The 12,351-nt window shown below is 43.1% G+C and overlaps 1 protein-coding gene and 1 long non-coding RNA gene across 34 annotated transcripts in view; both read right to left on the bottom strand.

Moving 5' to 3' along the window:
- LOC310681517 overlaps positions 1 to 4,971 on the bottom strand; it is a 52,665-nt gene extending 47,694 nt beyond the window's left edge. The window contains exon 1 of the long non-coding RNA XR_014513370.1: positions 4,908 to 4,971. This is a non-coding gene — a long non-coding RNA (uncharacterized lncRNA). The remainder of the gene's footprint in view (positions 1 to 4,907) is intronic.
- The window catches only part of NRXN3 (neurexin 3), a 1,187,696-nt gene that overhangs the window by 370,459 nt on the left and 804,886 nt on the right, over positions 1 to 12,351 (bottom strand). The window lies entirely within an intron of this gene.

The raw sequence follows: 12,351 nt of genomic DNA, 5'->3' as shown, positions 1-12,351 counted from the left end.
CTTCAAAATCCTCTCGCTATCCAGAATAGCAAATAAATGGAGTGGTTAGGCTTGGTGCTACCCAGTGGGGATTCATTGCCTCCAGAAATGGATAGCAAATATCAAAGCACCTTTGAAATGCCTGTGCAATACCCACCTGTGGCTAGCCTAATCTGCTATTCCATTGCAGAGAGTTCTGCACAAAGAGGTAGCAGAGACACTGTTCCATCACCAGGAAAAACCTGTTATCCCAGCTGGAAAGAGAATCACTTCTTTGTCAAACAGATTTCACTGAGATGTACCTCTAGCAGTCCCCCCCCCCCCCAGTCCCCATCCACTCAAAGCTCTGGGGATCCTTTTGGGACACCCCAGAGTAGGCCTTGCCTCATTTTCATTTCTGAAGGTTGGCTATTCACAATGCACTGGTCCAAGATAGCCCCACTCACAAAGCAGCATGTTCCGTTATTTATGTGTGCCTCATTAAGATTTAATGTTCCCTTTCTGCAAAATGCTCCCTGAGAGGCAAAGTCTGGTTTTCACGAAGGTCCCAATGGAATGAGAAACCTTTCAGTCTTACTTGGCAGCAGGGTGGGGTGGGGTAGATACAGTAATCTCTCCAATCAGACAGGCAACCTGGTGCTTCTGTGCAACACACTTGAGTTGCAAGAGAGAAATGGAAAGATGGGGCTAAAAATAAACCATTGAAACTCTGCAAACATCACACTCCAAAGCTATTTTCCATATTACTGAAAGAGGAGGCCAGAGCACCTTAGGCAAGGAAACAGCCGCACAGTAAAGCCACTTCTTTCATTTTCCATGACAAGCACTTCCTTGTTGGACGTTTTTCTTAACCATCTGAAAATTTAACATAGAGTGTACGAAACACAAAATACAGTGGTTACATACTTAATTCGTTCTGGAGGTCCGTTCTTAACCTGAAACTGTTCTTAACCTGAAGCACCACTTTAGCTAATGGGGCTTCCCGCTGCTGCCACGCTGCCGGAGCATGATTTCTGTTCTCATCCTGAAGCAAAGTTCTTAACCCGAGGTACTATTTCTGGGTTAGCGGAGTCTGTAACGTGAAGCGTATGTAACCTGAAGCGTATGTAACCCGAGGTACCACTGTACTTTCAGGTAACAGTACCAGGGAAATGTTTTATTATATTTCTGAAAATATAAGGGCTTTACAGTGACCAGGGCAATTTACAACAGCACAAAAATTATAAAATCTTATAAAGCATCCACCACTGTAATAAAACAACCATTTTAAACTCTGCTCAGTTAAAACTCAGGCATAATTTCCAGATTAACCAGGACTAAGTAGCAACAAATATGGAATATGAACAACTGCAATTTGGATTTGCTTTAACATGCCAACTGGGACTCCGGGCTAAAGCTTGTGGTTAGTGTGGAGAGAGCTCAACTGTGAGTAACAGTTGACACACTAAGCCAAACCTCGGCTTATTTTAGTATAGTACTGCAGTAAAAAGGACTGGGGAGGATCAAAGATGCTGCAAGCTCCTCTCTGGGAACCTACACATTCATGCAGTCTCAGTAAGCCACAGGTTGGGTTAGTGTGCCATGCAAGCCACTTTTAAAAACTCCTTTAAACCACACCTTGTGCAAACTTTAATTTAGGCACACATCCAAGTTATATGACTGGGATGTATCTTTCATAATACTGGTCAGAAGAATCTTTGCATTTCTTTGAGCACACTTTTGGATACAGGACTGAAGTTGTCTCAGTAGCACTCACTGCCTTGCTCATCTAATGGCTTTCTCTGCTTTCCATTCTTAACTCACCTGCTAAACACAAAGTGGTGGTGAGGTGGAATCAGATGGGGAAAACGACAACATTTGGAATAGTTGGTTGTATCAAAACCTATGAGGGTCATATCATTTGACATGTTCTTTGTCACATCTGCGCTTATTCACACTCATTGTGTAGAGAAGAGAGCAACTTTCTGGGAGCCATAGGCAAAAGCAGGTGGAGCAATAAATATAGCATTTACCTGTGTACGGTAGCCTAATTTTGCACACACTCATGCAACCCTCACTAGGCTCCATTCAGGCAAGCAAGATACAGTACGATAGGTCAAGGACACACTCCAGCCAGGCATTAACACTCAAGGGTTGTGTGAAGGAAGAGCAGTGAGGAGTGTGGCCTGTGGGAAGTATGTGTGGCTGAGCAGGCTGTGCAGCCCTGGGAGAGGGCCGGATAGTGTCTAGGAGGGTGACATTTGGCCCCTGGGGCTGAGGTTCCACACTGCTAGCACAGATCCTAGTAAGGCCTATTCCATGGGTAGGCAAACTAAGGCCCGGGGGCCAGATCAGGCCCAATTGCCTTCTAAATCTGGCCCGCAGATGGTCCGGGAATCAGCGTGTTTTTACATGAGTAAAATGTGTCCTTTTACTTAAAATGCACCTCTGGGTTATTTGTGGGGCATAGGAATACGTTCCTTATTTTTTTCAGAATATAGTCCAACCCCTCACAAGGCCTGAGGGACAGTGGACTGGCCCCCTGCTGAGAAAGTTTGTTGACTCCTGGCTATTCTAAGTCCCCTTTTATATGTTCCCTTACTAGTGCTGTTTCTGACTATCCTGTGGTTGCTCCGGAGACAATCAGAGAACATATTTATACTTTACCTCACTTTTATACCTGAGTTGCTTTTATACCTTTTATACCTCTATACATTGTTATACCTCTGAGTTGCTGTGACAATGTGGCCAAAAACCATGCAGTCAACACCTCAGAGTGGGCTCTTGCTTGCATGGCTGCTAACTATACTGTCAGAGCAACTCATGGAGGCAGAATTCTTTAGATATTCTGTGATTAGTATGGGAGTCACTACAGATCATATTGCAAATGCGCTGGTAAGACAGCATCATTGTAAGCCTTGAGAGGGCATTACCTAGAAATATTTTATAAGAAGGAAACATCAAAAAAGGGGCTGAACTTCCCACTGTTACAGGTTGCCTACATCTATCTTCTACCCTGCACATTGTTCTGGGGGTTCTCTGGACCCCCCAATTAAATTTCAGGGGGTGCACAGTGGAAGGAGGGGGGATAGCCCTGCCGCACAAGTGGAAGTCCTTGCCCAGGCCTTCCCCTGACAGGTACACATTTGTTGAATCTCACCAGCCTAGTCACAGTCTTCCTCACTGTGCTATCTGTATTGTAAAAGGTAAAGGTACCCCTGCCCGTACAGGCCAGTCGTGTCCGACTCTAGGGTTGTGCGCCCATCTCACTTAAGAGGCCGGGGACCAGCGCTGTCCGGAGACACTTCTGGGCCATGTGGCCAGCGTGACAAAGCTGCATCTGGCGAGCCAGTGCAGCGCACGGAAACGCTGTTTACCTTCCCGCCAGTAAGCGGTCCCTATTTATCTACTTGCACCCGGGAGTGCTTTCGAACTGCTAGGTTGGCAGGCACTGGGACCGAAAGACGGGAGTACACCCCGCCGCGGGGATTCGAACCGCCGACCTTTTGATCGGCAAGTCCTAGGCACTGAGGCTTTTACCCACAGCGCCACCCGCGTCCCCTAATCTGTATTGAAATTGCAGCAATTATTTCCAAATGTGTATCTACACATGAAAATCAGCATATGTATTTCCCCCCCAGTGCAAATCTGTGTCCTCTTCTGTCCTCTTTCTTGGCAATGCACAAGTAGCTACCTTACCCTGGAGGGATATTTTCACTTACTTTTTTTTTTTTTGTAAGCAGCTACTCCCCCCACAGATGAACAACGGATGGTTCATTGAACTGTGAGGAGAAAAATACACAACTTTAAAATGTGTAAAGCTCTGCAGCCATTTCTGAAGACTTTGGAATATCTTTTTTGCCGTTGTGATGGGCACAGCTCATCTCTGCCCATAGTAAATGAAAGCTCACTCCAGCAGCTGAGGCCAGGGCTTTGTCAATGCAACAGAGCAGAAAACACTACACACACACAGAAAGAGAGAGAGCTGCTGAAAACAGTGGTGCATTGTTAGTAAATAAAAAAGATTTTCGTGAACACCGTTCTCATTGGCGGTTTGTTCCAAAGCACCCTCTACAGCCCTACTGGGGAACATTACTGTGTTTCACTTGCTCTTCATTTTGACATCTTATGCTCAATACTTAATATATACTGAGATAACTTCCATTGCATTCCAGATGGTTAGCCAAGAGGGGGAGGGGAACAATACTGTGCACACTGAACCCATAGTTAGGTGAGCCCAGTTATTAAGCATGAATTAATAGGCTGTAATGATATTAGGGGGTGCAGTTCATTTATTTTCAGTTAATCTCTAATTAGTGAGCAAGTAAAATTTTATGTACAGTTCCATTGCCACGCACAGAATAAAGGACCTCCTCATGTTTAATCTAGTTTTTTATGTACATTAAAATGTGTTAGAACTAAGGGTCACAATTTAAGATATTATCAACATTCACAGTGCATTTCCTTTTGCTGATGCTGCCAAAGTCTGAGAGTAAAGATAGTAGTTTTTAAGGAGAGCTGAAAGTGACAGGAAAGAACCAATGTTGTCTAGAGTGTACACACATTTCTTTTATACCATTATGGTCTCAGGTCAAACAGGTTTGCAGGTTTCTGAAGCACTGCAATACCTGTAAAAACTGTTTGGCCTAGGGATCATCTGGTCTCCCTCATCCTATTTTAGTATAGTTCTGGGAGTTCACTCTATCCCACATTCTTCTTCATCTGTCTTCTGGTTTAACTTTGAGAGTTTCTAAAATTGATTTTTGTATTGGAGCACCACTGTTTTTTAGTTCATGCCCATTCTCTTTTAGATCAGTGATGTGCATACAAGGATAGATCAAATCACAACAATGGCAGTGAATGGCATCATTGTGGTTCTTTTATACCACCTTCCGCTCTCTGAAATATTAGATATGTGTTAAACCCTCCAATTATTTCCATGCACTTGCCTGCCTTGTTGAAGTCCCAAAATTGTTATTCCACATGGTATTTCAGAATCTCCCACAAATGCCTATTCAAAACAAGAACAGGCTTAATTCTGCCTCCTAATTTGGAACCAAGCAAGCAGCTTTGTACTATTTTTAAAAATTACATGGAGGAACATATCCTTCATCTTATTTAAACACATTTTAACAACTGTTACAGGAGTTTTGGGATACAGAGAAGAACAGAGCTTGTTACCATGCCTTATTCAGAATCCAGAGCAAAGCCATTGTCCAATCTCAGTCATAAGAAAGAAAGAAAGAAAGAAAGAAAGAAAGAAAGAAAGAAAGAAAGATCTTTCCAATCTGTGAAACAGCTTAACTACATCTATTCTCTCTTCCCTCCCCACACCTCCCAAGAATGACAATAAGTGTTCAGAAGCTTGCTGCTCTACTTGGGATTCCCATCTGCGACTTCAAATACACAGTTTTAGTTCTTGGAATGAAATTCATGGATATTCATAACATACTTATAAAAATCTATTGTGTGCATCCAACCAGAGATTCCATATGCTTTGCTCCTGACTATGCCATCAGTTATGTACCTGGTCATCAGAGAGAATATTTAAAGCTGCCCAATGCATTATGAATCCACCAGTTCTTTGAAGAAGTAATAGTAAATAATGACTATTGCAAAGAGCCAAAGATTCCAAGTTTTCTTCCTGTCTTATTGCAATGTTTGAAGTGAGTTGGTTTTTTTTAAAAAAACAAAAAAACTTCTAAAAACGTTTTGAAGCTGACTTGGAAATGAGATCAGCACCATGGAGAGTTACCTAGACAAAGAGGACTATGGCACAGAACAAAGTAAGTCTGAGCTGCAATCCTAGTCACACAATATTTAGCAAAGCGAAATATTAATTGATGTAAATGTTAGGTGGTCTTAAATAGTCTTTCAAAGGGAGAATTTTAGTATCTACATGTTTCATTAAGATTCTAAAATATAGCCCTCTTTATCTGAATACATTTCTAGCACTGAACCTCTCTAGTGCTCTCAAAAGCACATTTACTTGAAATACATCTTGCATACTTAAATGAGCTGGACTTTTTAATTGGTTTATATTAGTGTTAGAATTGTTTAAAAATATTAAATGATCAATAATAATAATAATAATATTTATACCATACCCATCTGGCTGGGTTTCCTCAGCCAGTCTGGGTGGCTTACAGCACATATAAAATCATAGTAAAATGTCAAACATTAAAACTTCCAATTGACTACCTTCACTCCCTCCCCGGCAGAAACTCACTTATTATACAAATACGTAATTTAAACAACTGTAATGGTAACGTCGGGACGCGGGTGGCACTGTGGGTTAAACCACAGAGCCTAGGACCTGCTGATCGAAAGGTTGGCAGTTCGAATCCCCGCGGCGGGGTGAGCTCCCGTCGTTCGGTCCCAGCTGCTGCCTACCTAGCAGTTCGAAAGCACCCCCAGGTGCAAGTAGATAAATAGGGACCGCTTTCTAGCAGGAAGGTAAACGGTGTTTCCGTGTGCGCCGCTGGTGCTGGCTCACCAGGTGCAGCTTAGTCACGCTGGCCACGTGACCCAGAAGTGTCTTTGGACAGCGCCAGCTCCCGGCCTCTTGAGCGAGATGAGTGTGCAACCCTAGAGTAGGTCACGACTGGCCCTGATGGGCAGGGGTACCCAACGGTAGGTCTTTTTACATGGCTCTTCCTGAGAGATGGGGAACCTGTGGTTCTCCAGGTGTTGCTGGACTACAACTCCCAGAGGCCAAGGTTGCTGATAGAGTGAATGGGAGTTATAGTCCAACAACATCTGCAGACACTTGTTCCTAATTCCTGCTCTAAATGTTCCCTGTGCTTCTATTTGAAATATTATACCATGTAGCATTCTTCCTATTTAATTTCATGTGTGTGCCATGCTATACAAGTCCTGTTCTTTCATTATTTTTTTATACCATGCACCATATTTGTTCCCACCTTCTAAACCAGTTCCAATTTATCTGTATCCATTTTAAAGTGTGGTGCCCAGAATGCAGCTCTGTACTCCAGATGAGGTCTTACTAGTGTAGCGTAGAGTGGAACTGATACTTCTCATGACTTAGAAACTATGCCTCTATTAATGCAGCATAAAATCATATTAACCTTTTCTTGCAGATTCATTACACTGCCGACTCATGTTCAGTTTGTGATGGACTCCAATCTCAAAATCCGTTTTTACATATACTGCACTAAGCATACAGCTGTGCATTTGATTTTTTAAAAACCTAAATTTGCATTTGTCTCTGTTGAACTACATTTTGTTAGTTTCAGACCAATTTTTGATTGTATTAATATCCTTCTGAATTCCCCTCTTCTGAAGGGTTAGCTACCTTCTCCCCGTGGCTTTTCTTTCATGCACCTTACACATGAAGGTATGTCAGGAATTGGTTAGAGATTCCATTTTTGGCAGAGTTAGTCTCCCACAAGATGTCAGAATAGTTGAAGCCCCCCATTGCTACATTTCCTCCCTTCCTTGAGACATACATAATTTCTTTCAGAACAGCATAGTCCACACACTCTTCTTACCCATGGGGCTACTGTGTTCACTATCTTGAATTTCTGTGCAGTGTCCACATTTTTGGCCTATAATGCTGCTTTAAAAAGTTAAATTATTCAGTTGCTACATTCCAATCATGGCAGTCATTCCACCATGTTTCCATTAGTCATACCTACTGAGACGTATTTACCTTTCTGGACTAGAGTTTCAAGCTCATTTTCTTTATTTCACATACTCAGTGAAGCAGTACATAAACACTGGAAGTCAATGATATTACGTTCCAATGTCTCTATTGATGTTTTGTGGGTTTGCTAGGCATTATTTTTGTTCTTAAAAGCACACCATACAAAACTAGCACATTTTCCCCTTTCCAAATATACTGTGCTCCATTCACTCCTGCAATCAGAGCATTTTCAATGGTTGAACATTTTGGTGAAACAAGTGATGGTCAGTTTAAAAATCAATTTAAACAACACCACTCGAGTTCAATGCTGGTCAAACCTGCTGGGAATACAGCCCCATAAAACATACACTGAAAACACCGTTCCTACATTTTCCCTCTGAAACTATGCCTCAGTCCTGAACTTGTGGAGAAAACCAATAAGTGAACTTATTTTCAGGTGGATGGGACAGTCAGTTTGGTGTGCAGTACATGCAACTCACTGTGGGAGAGATTCATAGGTCATCACTTTGAGTTATCATGAGTTATCACTTTGTTCGTCATGCTGGAAACATGAAAATAGGAAGTGTGACTCAATCACACTTCCCTTCTCTCCAAAAGTGACCCTCTCTGTATATGGCCTTCTATGCTGAGAACAGCTATATCAAGGAAATGGTTGGTGTACACTGGTCATCTGTCTAAGTTCTCATGATTTAATACAGGGGTGGGGACACTCAGGCTTGGGGGCCAAATACATCCCTCAGGGCATCTCTATCTGGCTCTTGGGACTCACCCAGGGCCACATCCTTTCTCCCCAGGCAACACCCCTTTCCCCATGCCCTCCTTGAGTGTATTTGCCTGGCTGGAATGTGTCTTTGAATTATGATAATGCCTCTTATCTGTCTGTCTGGAGGATATGTGGATGTATGTCAAAACTAACCTACTACACAAAGGTGAAATTCAACTACATGTATTGCTTTGCTCACTGTTACCTCTGGTGCCATCCAAGTTTCCCTACGAAGCCTGCCCAGATGGGAATGCAGTCCTTGGTCTGGAAAAGGTCCCCCTCCCCGATTTAATGGCACCAAATAGAATAAATACATAATTAAAATCACAGGGGATTTTTTTAAAATGATTGCCAAAACATTTAGAGTTGGATGTGAAACAACACTAGTCCTTGTGGACGTGGGATTCAAGTCTGTGCTGCATTTTCAGCTGAGATTATATGGACTCTCTGACAATTGCAGTCCCAGGAAATTGGAAGTAAATTGAGATGATTGTCTTTTATCGGAGCAGCTTGATGGAATTATTAAAAATGCAAGCAAGCTTTCAGATATGCATAACCCTTCTTTAAGGTTATGAGGAAGGTGATGAGCTATGCTGAGTACATTAGTATTTCAAATATCACTATTAAGCGCACAGGGGATGTGAGTTCAGGAGAAACCTAGAGGAAGAAATAATTAAGAACTGTGCATTTAATACTTGATTATTTGGATGTTAACTGAATGATCAGGGCAAGCTACCACATTTAGAACAGGGATGGGAAACTTCTGTCTCTCCAGATAGTTTTGGATTCCAATCCCATTATCCACGACCATTGGCCAAACTGGCTGAGACTGATGGAGTCCAACACCATCTAGAGGCCAAGAGGTTCCTCATCCAAGATTTAACAGGAAGTAACTTTGGCCAGAGGGATGCGGGTGGCGCTGTGGGTTAAAGCCTCAGCGCCTAGGGCTTGCCGATCGAAAGGTCGGCGGTTCAAGTCCCCGGGGTGCGCTCCCGCTGTTCGGTCCCAGCGCCTGCCAACCTAGCAGTTCGAAAGCACTCTCGGATGCAAGTAGATAAATAGGGACCGCTTACTAGCGGGAAGGTAAACGGCGTTTCCGTGTGCGGCTCTGGCTCGCCAGAGCAGCGATGTCACGCTGGCCACGTGACCCGGAAGTGTCTTCGGACAGCGCTGGCCCTCGGCCTCTTTGAGTGAGATGGGCGCACAACCCTAAAGTCTGTCAAGACTGGCCCATACGGGCAGGGGTACCTTTACCTTTACCTTTAACTTTGGCCAGTCAAATTGAAGCATTTTGCTCCAGTCAAATTTAAGCACTTGATATCAGTGGGAGAGATTGAAGCAGATACTTAACTCATCCTCTGGACCCAATGGCATTCAAAAGTACTTAACATTTGGAATTGGATCATGACTTTTCTTTATTTAAAAATATATGCCACTGGATAGAGGAGAACCCTTACTTTCACTAATTCATAAAGATCTGGCAAGGACCATGAATTGCTTGCTACTGGGATGAAGTCAAATGGAAACATAAGATGGTATGTTATTAGATGATAGGGTGTATCTTACAGCAGGGATGGCAGGGATCACATGCCAGCAGTGGTCGAGGCCAGAGGCCAAAGTGGCTGGAGCAACAAGTGTAAATTTTACATGTGTACATTAGCCTGATTTTTACACACACACACACCTCTATGCACCATTAAGAAAAGCAAGTGGCACTACCAGAGTTCAAGGACACATGACCCTCGTGGTCCCTTTCAACTCTACAGTTCTATGATGATTCCAAGATGATTTCAGCCAGGTAAAAGACAAACAGGGTGTGAAGCAGGGGCAGTGAAAGGTTGCAACCTGGGGACAATTCTGATGGCCAGAGAGAGAGGCCTGGAGGGCTGAATTTGGCCCTTGGCCCTGAGTCTCCCTGCCCCTGTCTCACACCTGCTTAAAGCCAGGCACAATTCAAGTGTGGATGCATATTTTTAACTTGGGTGTCAGGTATCTTAAGGGCTGTCCTCTCTCATTTTAGCCAGCCTGAACTTTACAATCATCACCTTATTCCCTCCTCATGATCCCTCTGTCTCTTGACGGTAGATGGACAGAGACTGGGGACTGGCATCCAGTGTGTGGAATACTCTCTCTTGAGAGGCTCACCTAGTTCTGTACCTGATGATGGCTACCTGACACAATCAACAGCCTTCCTCCGGACTGCTTTTCTATGTTGTTAACATCACCAAAATCCTCTGCACACATAATAATGTGTCCAAATAATTATCTTAATGAGAAAACCTGGTGATGTGTGCCATATGTGAATATAGTCCTAAAACCCTATTCTTTTAAGTCAAATTGCTTGTATGACATAGCAGAGGTGATCCATAAAGCAATTTATTTCTCTCTCCTTTGTGCCAATCCATGCTAATTCAGATAATGTTCGCTGATGATTTGCCGCACTGAATTATTGAAATAAATCCATACGTATTGAACTAATTGATTAGCTCTCCACATCTAAGGTAAAGCCAGCATTAATCACATTGAGTTGGACAGCTTTTCCGTCTAAATACCAGCTGATAAGAGAGTCAAGAGAATAATAATTTGGAGTTCACCTGAAGTGTTGGCAATGTGGGGTGCCAGGTTCCAGGTGGGCTGGTAACAGAAAGCAGCCTCAAATTGTTTAAGCTTAAGGCAGTCAACACTATGAAATGCCTGGCCTTAATTCCACACAGCAAATGAAGAACAGACACTACCATCTTAAATGACTGAACCCTGTCCTCTCTCCAATGTGCTCGGGAGGATAGTGTCTATCACGGGTGGGGAACATTGTTGGGCTGAGGGTCACATTTCCCCAGGGAAAAGCTGGTGGGGTCTGTATTCCTGTAGTGGAATGGCACCAAAGTGGGTGAGGCTGGACTCATGCAGCCACTCACACTTCTTTCAGTGGAAGGAGCTGCAGTTGCCCATTTTGTACAACACCAAAGGCCTTTCCCCCTTCCAGCAGAACATCTGGTGCTCAGGTAAGGTCCCAGCGGATCTGCTGAAATTGGCTGCGGGCCACACCTGCCCCGTGGGCTGAGCATTCCCTACCCCCGGTGCATACGTTGTTCTTCACTTTGCCTCCCTCATAGTGATTGGCTCAATGTTACCACAAAAAGCCTTCTGTCCAAGAGCATACCTGAACCTGTCTACCTGGTCTAATTCCACTATTCTGTTAATTCCCTGCATTAGCTCTCCTCTTGGATGAAAGGTTGGGCTCAGTCTGCCTTCATTGTTGTTGTTGTTTTTTCCTGGACTGCTTCTCAAACAACAAAGTGTTTTGTTCTCTGAAATTGTAACTGTCTTTCTTGATATTCTCTTCCATGCTTGCTGTGATTAGTAAGACACTGGCTTCTGCTATTCCATGAACCAGCATCCGGCATGATCATGATGGCCTCCTCTCTCCCTTTCTCTAGTGGCTCTTCAGATTCAACAAGAAGATGGTTCAAGTGCTATTTGGAAAGTGGGAGAGGAAGGCTGTGACATCTAAAAACTGTTCCAGATCATTGCTGAATTAACCCAAGGCGAATCACACTGAATAATCACTTCCTTACAGGGTTGAACAAACTCTTCTCTGAAATGTGATCAAGTTGATTCAGTATTAAATAGTGGCTCCTGAGCACTATGACATTTTTCATTTCCCATTCACTCAGAAATATGCTGATATTTCCTTTTCATAGATCTGTTTACACAAATTGGCACAACTCCATTGCATATCAAGTCAAAGATCTTGGCCAGAGTCTCTTTCCTACATGGCAAACTGTTATTTCACCCACAGTATGGCCCAAAATATAGCACAGCTCTTCTTTATATTTATATTTATATTTATTTTAAGAAACCATATGAGCTCTTGTGGAGGTTATTGACACTTGTTACTTAGCAACCCCAATTTAGTAATAGGGAAAACCATTTTAAAAGACAAATTATACAATTAAAAACAAAC

Source organism: Podarcis tiliguerta (genome assembly GCF_965153285.1).
Source record: "Podarcis tiliguerta genome assembly, chromosome: 1".
NCBI lineage: Eukaryota > Metazoa > Chordata > Lepidosauria > Squamata > Lacertidae > Podarcis > Podarcis tiliguerta.
This window is presented reverse-complemented; position numbering and strand designations above follow the sequence as displayed.